Consider the following 8,359-nt stretch of genomic DNA (forward strand, 5'->3'; position numbering starts at 1 on the left):
ACTCTGAGCACTATGGGACTTAACATCTGTGGTCATTAGTCCCCTAGAACTTAGAATTACTTAAACCTAACTAACCTAAGGACATCACACACACCCATGACCGAGGCAGGATTCGAACCTGTGACCGTAGCAGCAGCGCGGTTCCGGACTGGGGCGCCTAGAACCGAACGGCCACCGCGGCCGGCGGACATGAAGATACCAAAACACCAAACTGCTAGACGCATGAAGAAAGGCACAGAACTCTCGCAACCAAGCCGACTTACCCAGTTTCAAGAACCAGCTTTAACTTATGAATGTACGAATATACTACAATCCTCTACGTATCGCTCACGTAGGGATCGTGAGGACAATAGTAGACTAGGGATGAGATTTTCGCTCTTCAGTGGAGTGTGCGCTGATATGAAACTTCCTGGCAGATGAAAAATGTGTGCCAGACCGAGACTCGAACTCGGGACCTTTGCCTTTCACGAGCAAGTGCTAGTTCTGCAAGATTGGCAGGAGAGCTTCTGTGAAGTCTGGAAGGTAGGAGACGAGATACTGGCACGAGTACAGCTGTGAGGACGGGGCGTGAGTCGTGCTTGGGTAGCTCAGTTGGTAGAGCACTTGCCCACCAAAGGCAAAGGTCCCGAGTTCGAGTCTCGGTCTGGGACACAGTTTTAATCTGCCGGAAGTTTAATACTGGACTAAATACAGTGCGCACAGTGGCCTTTAAGCAGCCATTCTTTCCGCATTCATGCGTGAATGAAAATGGAAGAAGCCCTAATAATTGGCGCAGTCGGAAGTACCCTCTTCTGTTAACGTCATACTGGTTTGAAGAATATGTATTTACACTGTCCACTCACAGTAAAGTGATCAACTATCAAAAGCCTCAAGAACCACATTTTACAACGCGGAAGACAATAATTGAGCTTCTGGAAGGTACCGACAGCGATATGGAGCCATGCCAACTCCAGTGCTGTGGAAAGCTGCTCTCTATTTCTCGACTAAGATGTATGGCGTGATCAGCCCGCTCGAAGTGGTCCATCAGATTGTCGTTTGGGTTTGAACCCAGGAAGTTTGGGGGCCTGGGGAGTACGGTAAATTCATCCTGGTGTTCTCCGATCCGTGAACGTATATAGAGCTGTGTGGCACGTTGCATTGTCTTGCTGGTAGATGTTATAGTTCCGAGCCAAAACAAATAGCTTGTAAGGGCCGACATGCTCCCGAAGGGCAGATGCGTATTTGTGTTGATCCACTGTGCCTTTCGGAATGATGATATCACCCATGGAGTCCCACGAAAACACTCTTCATAACATGACCCTTCCGACGATTGTTGCAAGGTGTTTTACGTACTTTCTACATCTACATCTACATGGATACTCTGCAAATCACATTTAAGTTCCTGGCAGGGGGTTCATCGAACCACATTCACAATTCTCTATTATTCCAATCTCGTAAAGCGCGCGGAAAGAATGAACACCTATATCTTTCCGTACGATCTCTGATTTTCCTTATTTTATCGTGGTGATCCTTCCGCCCTATGTAGGTCGGTGTCAACAAAATATTTTCGCATTCGGAGGAGAAAGTTGGTGATTGGAATTTCGTGAGAAGACTCCGTCGCAACGAAAAACGTCTTTCTTTTAATGATTTCCAGCCCAAATCCTGCATCATTTCTGTGACACTCTCCCATATTTCGCGATAAAACAAAACGTGCTGCCTTTCTTTGAACTTTTTCGATGTACTCCGTCAGTCCTACCTGGTAAGGATCCCACACCACGCAGCAGTATTCTAAAAGAGGACGGATAAGCGTAGTGTAGGCAGTCTCCTTAGTAGGTCTGTTACATTTTCTAAGTGTCCCGCCAATAAAACGCACTCTTTGGTTAGCCTTCCCTACAACATTTTCTACGTGTTCTTTCCAATTTAAGTTGTTCGTAATTGTAATACCTAGGTATTTAGTTGAATTTACGGCCTTTAGGTTAGACTGATTTATCGTGTAACCGAAGTTTAACGAGTTCCTTTTCGCACTCATGTGGATGACCTCACACTTTTCGTTATTTAGGGTCAACTGCCACTTTTCGCACCATTCAGATATTTTTTCTAAATCGTTTTGCAGTTTGTTTTGATCTTCTGATGACTGTATTAGTCGATAAACGACCGCGTCATCTGCAAACAACCTAAGACGGCTGCCCAGATTGTCTCCCAAATCGGTTATATAGCTAAGGAACAGCAAAGGGCCTATAACACTACCTTGGGGAACGCCTGAAATCACTTCTGACGTCATACACGGCAACAGCCGTCTGTCTGATGGAGCATAAAACATGATTCATCTGGAAAGGCCGCTTGTCGCCGTCCAGTTGCGGTACTGGCGTACAGCCATCGTCACTAATGAACGGCAGTCAGTACAGCTGTGTGAACCAGGCGCCTTGCGGAGACAAACATACAGCAACGATCGCTGAACGATCGTTGAGGAGACACTGTGGGTAGCTCCTTGGTTCATCTGGGCTGTCAGTTGCTCACCAGCCGCACGTCTATTCTCCCGTGTACCGCCTCGGCGCCGGTTTTAGATAGCGCCATTTCGTCATCCACGGTATACTTTACATCGCGATACGAACAGTTTACAAACGCAGCCATTTCGCGAATGCTTTCACCTTGGCCCGAAAGCCAATGATCATGGCCTTATGACTAGACATAAAGCTCTCCATGTCATAGTACGACAAGGACTTCACTGTTTTCCGTGTTCCCCCGGCATGCTTTATATATTAAAGCGGCAAAGAAACTGGTGTAGTGCTAATCTCATTGTCGTCCACTGCGTGATGAGATGGCTGATTAGTGCCCACACACACATTCTTTGTCACTTTCGATAGAGTGGTGCTTTTGTCAAAGATTATAGCTGGTTATCAAGTTATCGCAATCAGACCGCATATTTCGAGCCTGATGCGCTGCTGCCAGTGCCGTCATTACAACAACACGTGAGAGTCCTGTTGACAGCCAGCCAAGTGTGTAACCTGCGGTAGGGTTGCTCATGAAGGTGATTGTCCTTCTCCTTCTTCTCCCCGCTGCATCAACTGCAATGGCGACAATGCCACCTCCTCCTGTGATTCTCTCATCTACCTTGATGAGCAGGCAGTCCAGGAAATAATGGTGAAGGAAAAAGTGCCTTAACCAGTCGCTCACAAATTGTTGGCTAGACAGAAACCCTGCATTTTACCAGTACTGTTCTTGCTACATGTCACTCCAGGAAGACATGGCCATCCATACATTGCCATCAGACGTCAGATTCAGCACTGCGGTTGCGAAATTGCCCAGTGTCATGGTAGCATCCCCATCTCGTTCGACAACTATGCATGCACCTTTAAATACAAAGATATCTCAACAGGCAGAATACGGCGCTGCGGACGGCAACGCCTATAAGATAACGAGTGTCTGGCGGCGTTGTTAGATCGGTTACTGCTGCTACAGTGACAGGTTATCGAGATTTATGTGAGTTTGAAAGTGGTGCTATAGTCGGCCTACGAGCGATAGGAGACAACAACTCTGAGTTAGTGATGAAGTCGGTATTTTCCTGTGCGACCATTTCACGAGTGTGCAGTAAAGATCAAGAATCTGAGAAAACATCAAATCTCCCATATCGTTGTAGCCGGAAAAAGGTCCTGCAAGAAAGAGACCGACGACGACTGAAGAGAATCGTCCAACGTGACACAAGTGCAACCCTTCCGCAAATTGCTGCAGATTTTAATGCTGGTCCATCAACAATGTCAGCGTGCAAACCATTCAACGAAACGTCATCGACTCTGACTGTTGACATACGCATCATATCTGATCACCTACATCCATTCATGTCCATTATGCTTTCCAACCCATTTGGGCAATTCCAGCAGGACAATGCAACACCCCACACGTCCAGAATGGCTCCAGGAACACTCTTGCGAGTTTAAACACTTCCGCTGGCCACAAAACTCCCCAGACATGAACATTATTGAGCCTTGTAACGTGCTGTTCAGAAGAGATCTCCACCCCTTCGTATTCTTACGACTTATGGACAGCTCTGCAGGATTTATGGTGTCAGTTCCTTCTAGCACTACTTCAGACATTATTCGAGTCCACGCCACGACGTGCTGCTGTACTTCTGCCTGTTCACGGGGGCCCTACATGATACTAGGCAGGTGTACCAGTTTCTTTGGCTCTTGAGTGTATACGTTCCACTGCTAGCGTTGCCACCTGCCGTCTGTGAGTGATTATGGCACTTTGACGTTGAACACAGCCATTGGTCACATTAAAGTGACTGGATCGTGCAGAGTTAGATGAGACTTCGACAAGGTGGCCGGGCAAAGTGCCGAACCCTGCTCTTGTAGACTAGGATTCTGCTGCGCCAGCCACTGCTGTAGCCCGCTCGCTCGCCAGAAAAAGCAGAAATGTGTGTGTGGCATCCAGCTAGTGAGTGTAGGAGCTAAGAGGCACCACACCGGTAGGCGAGCCCGCTCTGACTAGGAGGTACTCGTGCCGCCAATTGAAAGTTGCGTTGCGGCCGTTTAAACGAGCGCCCTAATGCGCGGTCAGATTAGAGGACAGGCCGGTCGATCCTCGAGCCGCCTGCCCGCAGTTTGCGCGCATCGGCTGCTGCCGAGCCGCGCCGCGCCGTGACCGAGGCGCCGACGCTGCACTTCATTCCCACCGGCGTGAAGTCGCGCATTACGCGCGCCTACGTGACTCTCGACGCCCGACGACTCGTTGCCTTCAGTTCTCTTCCCGTTTCGACGTGCACGGACGCCGCACAGAACAACGCGCTCTTATCTTTCAAGTGTTTTCGCCCAGTACGAAACTAATCGATTACGCTTTCCAGCGTTAGTTAATTCTCTGACTGCTTCATAACTTACCTCTGCAATGAAAGACTTCTCGCATTTGGACTGTTGCGTTTTTCCAGCAAACAGTCCATTCCATTTATTCATTTCATTTATTGCTTACTCTTTCTAATCACACTCTTCATACACGACAGTAAGTCACCAATACAAAATACTGATAATAGGAACCGAACTTCCACTCAGATTGAAATAAAAATAATTGAAATTACTACAGGAAGAAAACGAATTGAGAAACCATGAAATAAATACCAGCAACTATATAGGCAGAGTTTAAGTATCTTGATTGTTATGAATAAATTACTTGTTTTGAGCGCTACCAGTCACATTATTTATTCTGTTTTAATTTATGACATTTCAACACAGTTCGACCACATTTTTCTCATCATCATGTATCCTTTTCTGCAAACATGTTAAAACAAGTCAACAGCTGCATGAGGGTGAAAGTAATCGTTCTATGAAGATTCCAGGAACAGAGGACTTAAAGTTTCTGAAACAGGTAGTAGAAATACCGCCGAATGAACTACCATTCTTCGTCAGAAAAGTTCAAGAGTATATGAAACAAGCATCGGAATTTGTATCTTTTCAAGGAACAATCAATAAACAGTTTTAACTTTCTGAATCCAGGGAGTCGCTAAAGTCAGCAATCATAAAAATGAATATATTTCCTCTTCGTCGCTACAATTTTCAATTCAAAGCTTTCAAAATAGTTCACTTTGAATTAGAAGCTATATGTCCGATCCCTTCCTAATAGATGACCATGCAGTATGACATGATCTTCGCTATCACTGAAGCGTTTGGTGGAATTTCGGCTGGACGTTGAGGAACCTGTCGGACTCGGGCGCTCTCTTTCATCTGCAGGGGCGAAACTGATGGGTTAGACTTCTCTAATCCACATAGAATGGATTGTAGACATTAAAAAAAATGTAATAAATGTCGTGCTGGAAATTTACCAGGCTCTCTTAAGAGTTAATCTTTCCAGTGTCGCCAGGTATTATTCCAGTAACAGGAAGTAGTTAACAATACCGCGAAAATTTCTGTTGAATGGCAACGCTTATCAGAAAAGCCCTTATTTGCGGGGAAAATGGGATTAGCAGTCAGAATGTACGCGTTAGCGTCAAAAGGCAACCATTTTACCCCTCCAGGTTCGTAAAATCTGCGACTCGGTCTGCAGATATCACAAGTGTGGAATATGAATGGCAAACTGGTTCGCAATCAACGAGCCAAAATACAAGAAACACAAATAGCTAAAATTCGACATTACATAGAACAAACTATCCGTTGTGAAGCCACAGTATGGCTGTACCACAATGTCAGCACAAGTAAGACGTACCAGCAGTCTACATGTTTGATAAACGTATTTAACGTAATATGTTCCAGGACAAAATATCCCATTATCAAGATCTATAAAACAGGAAAAAACCAAATAATCACTTCACATGATCACACGTAGTAACATAGCTGTAACTGAAATCCAGAAATTATGCCACTCCATAAACAGAAAACTGCATTCTTTGAAAATGCAAAGCATGGGATTCATACCACCCCGCTAAACAGTAATAACGAACATAGAATGAGGAATTCCACCTTATGAAAGACACCTTTTTTCTTGTTTTGTTTCACCCATACATGTTTCAGAACTTTTGTGCTATCATCAGTGGGTTTAAATTTTATTTTTAACTGTAAAACTGTTGTTACATATTAACATCTGTGTTGTTTATAACATTATGTCAAAGTTCCACTTAGAGCTTAATTTACAAAAAGTATATGCATGCGTTAGTTAACATACCTTACATGATGCTAGTGCCCATTTATTTTGGTAGCTATTCTGCTACACAACATACAACTTGTCATATGCATACAGCAAAACATAATTTATTTTTCTGTTTGTTATGCATTTACGAACGGAACTGAGTCTGTGTCACGTTTTTGCATCTACATCTACATTTATACTCCGCAAGCCACCCAACGGTGTGTGGCGGAGGGCACTTTACGTGTCACTGTCGTTACCTCCCTTTTCTGTTCCAGTCGCGTATGGTTCGCGGGAAGAACGACTGTCTGAAAGCCTCCGTGCGTGCTGGAATCTCTCTAATTTTACATTCGTGATCTCGTCGGGAGGTATAAGTAGGGGGAAGCAATATATTCGATACCTCATCCAGAAACGCACCCTCTCGAAACCTGGCGAGCAAGCTACACCGCGATGCAGAGCGCCTCTCTTGCAGAGTCTGCCACTTGAATTTGCTAAACATCTCCGTAACGCTATCACGGTTACCAATTAACCCTGTGACGAAACGTGCCGCTCTTCTTTGTATCTTCTCTATCTCCTCTGTCAACCTGATTTGGTATGGATCCCACACTGATGAGCAATACTCAAGTATAGGTCGAACGAGTATTTTGTAAGCCACCTCCTTTGTTGATGGACTACATTTTCTAAGGACTCTCCCAATGAATCTCAACCTGGTACCCGCCTTACCAACAATTAATTTTATATGATCATTCCACTTCAAATCGTTCCGCACACATACTCCCAGATATTTTACAGAAGTAACTGCTACCAGTGTTTGTTCCGCTATCATATAATCATACAATAAAGGATCCTTCTTTCTATGTATTCGCAATACATTACATTTGTCTATGTTAAGGGTCAGTTGCCACTCCCTGCACCAAGTGCCTATCCGCTGCAGATCTTCCTGCATTTCGCTACAAATTTCTAATGCTGCAACTTCTCTGTATACTACAGCATCATCCGCGAAAAGCCGCATGGAACTTCCGACACTATCTACTAGGTCATTTATATATATTGTGAAAAGCAATGGTCCCATAACACTCCCCTGTGGCACGCCAGAGGTTACTTTAACGTCCGTAGACGTCTCTCCATTGATAACAACATGCTGTGTTCTGTTTGCTAAAAACTCTTCAATCCAGCCACACAGCTGGTTTGATATTCCGTAGGCTCTTACTTTGTTTATCAGGCGACAGTGCGGAACTGTATCGAACGCCTTCCGGAAGTCAAGGAAAATAGCATCTACCTGGGAGCCTGTATCTAATATTTTCTGGGTCTCATGAACAAATAAAGCGAGTTGGGTCTCACACGATCACTGTTTCCGAAATCCATGTTGATTCCTACATAGTAGATTCTGGGTTTCCAAAAACGACATGATACTCGAGCAAAAAACATGTTCTAGAATTCTACAATAGATCGACGTCAGAGATATAGGTCCATGGTTTCGCGCATCTGCTCGACGACCCTACTTGAAGACTGGGACTACCTGTGCTCTTTACCAATAATTTGGAACCTTCCGTTCCTCTAGAGGCTTGCGGTACACGGCTGTTAGAAGGGGGGCAAGTTCTTTCGCGTACTCTGTGTAGAATCGAATTGGTATCCCGTCAGGTCCAGTGGACTTTCCTCTGTTGAGTGATTCCAGTTGCTTTTCTATTCCGTGGACACTTATTTCGATGTCAGCCATTTTATCGTTTGTGTGAGGATTTAGAGAAGGAACTGCAGTGCGGTCTTCCTCTGTGAA

The 8,359-nt window shown here is 44.9% G+C and overlaps 1 non-coding gene across 1 annotated transcript; it reads left to right on the top strand.

Moving 5' to 3' along the window:
• The first annotated feature begins 576 nt into the window (after positions 1-576).
• Positions 577-651, top strand: Trnaw-cca (transfer RNA tryptophan (anticodon CCA)). The gene has a single exon. It is a non-coding gene; the product is annotated as a tRNA-Trp (tRNA).
• The last annotated feature ends 7,708 nt before the right edge of the window (positions 652-8,359 follow it).

Source organism: Schistocerca serialis, chromosome 2, assembly GCF_023864345.2.
Source record: "Schistocerca serialis cubense isolate TAMUIC-IGC-003099 chromosome 2, iqSchSeri2.2, whole genome shotgun sequence".
NCBI classification, from domain to species: Eukaryota; Metazoa; Arthropoda; class Insecta; order Orthoptera; family Acrididae; genus Schistocerca; species Schistocerca serialis.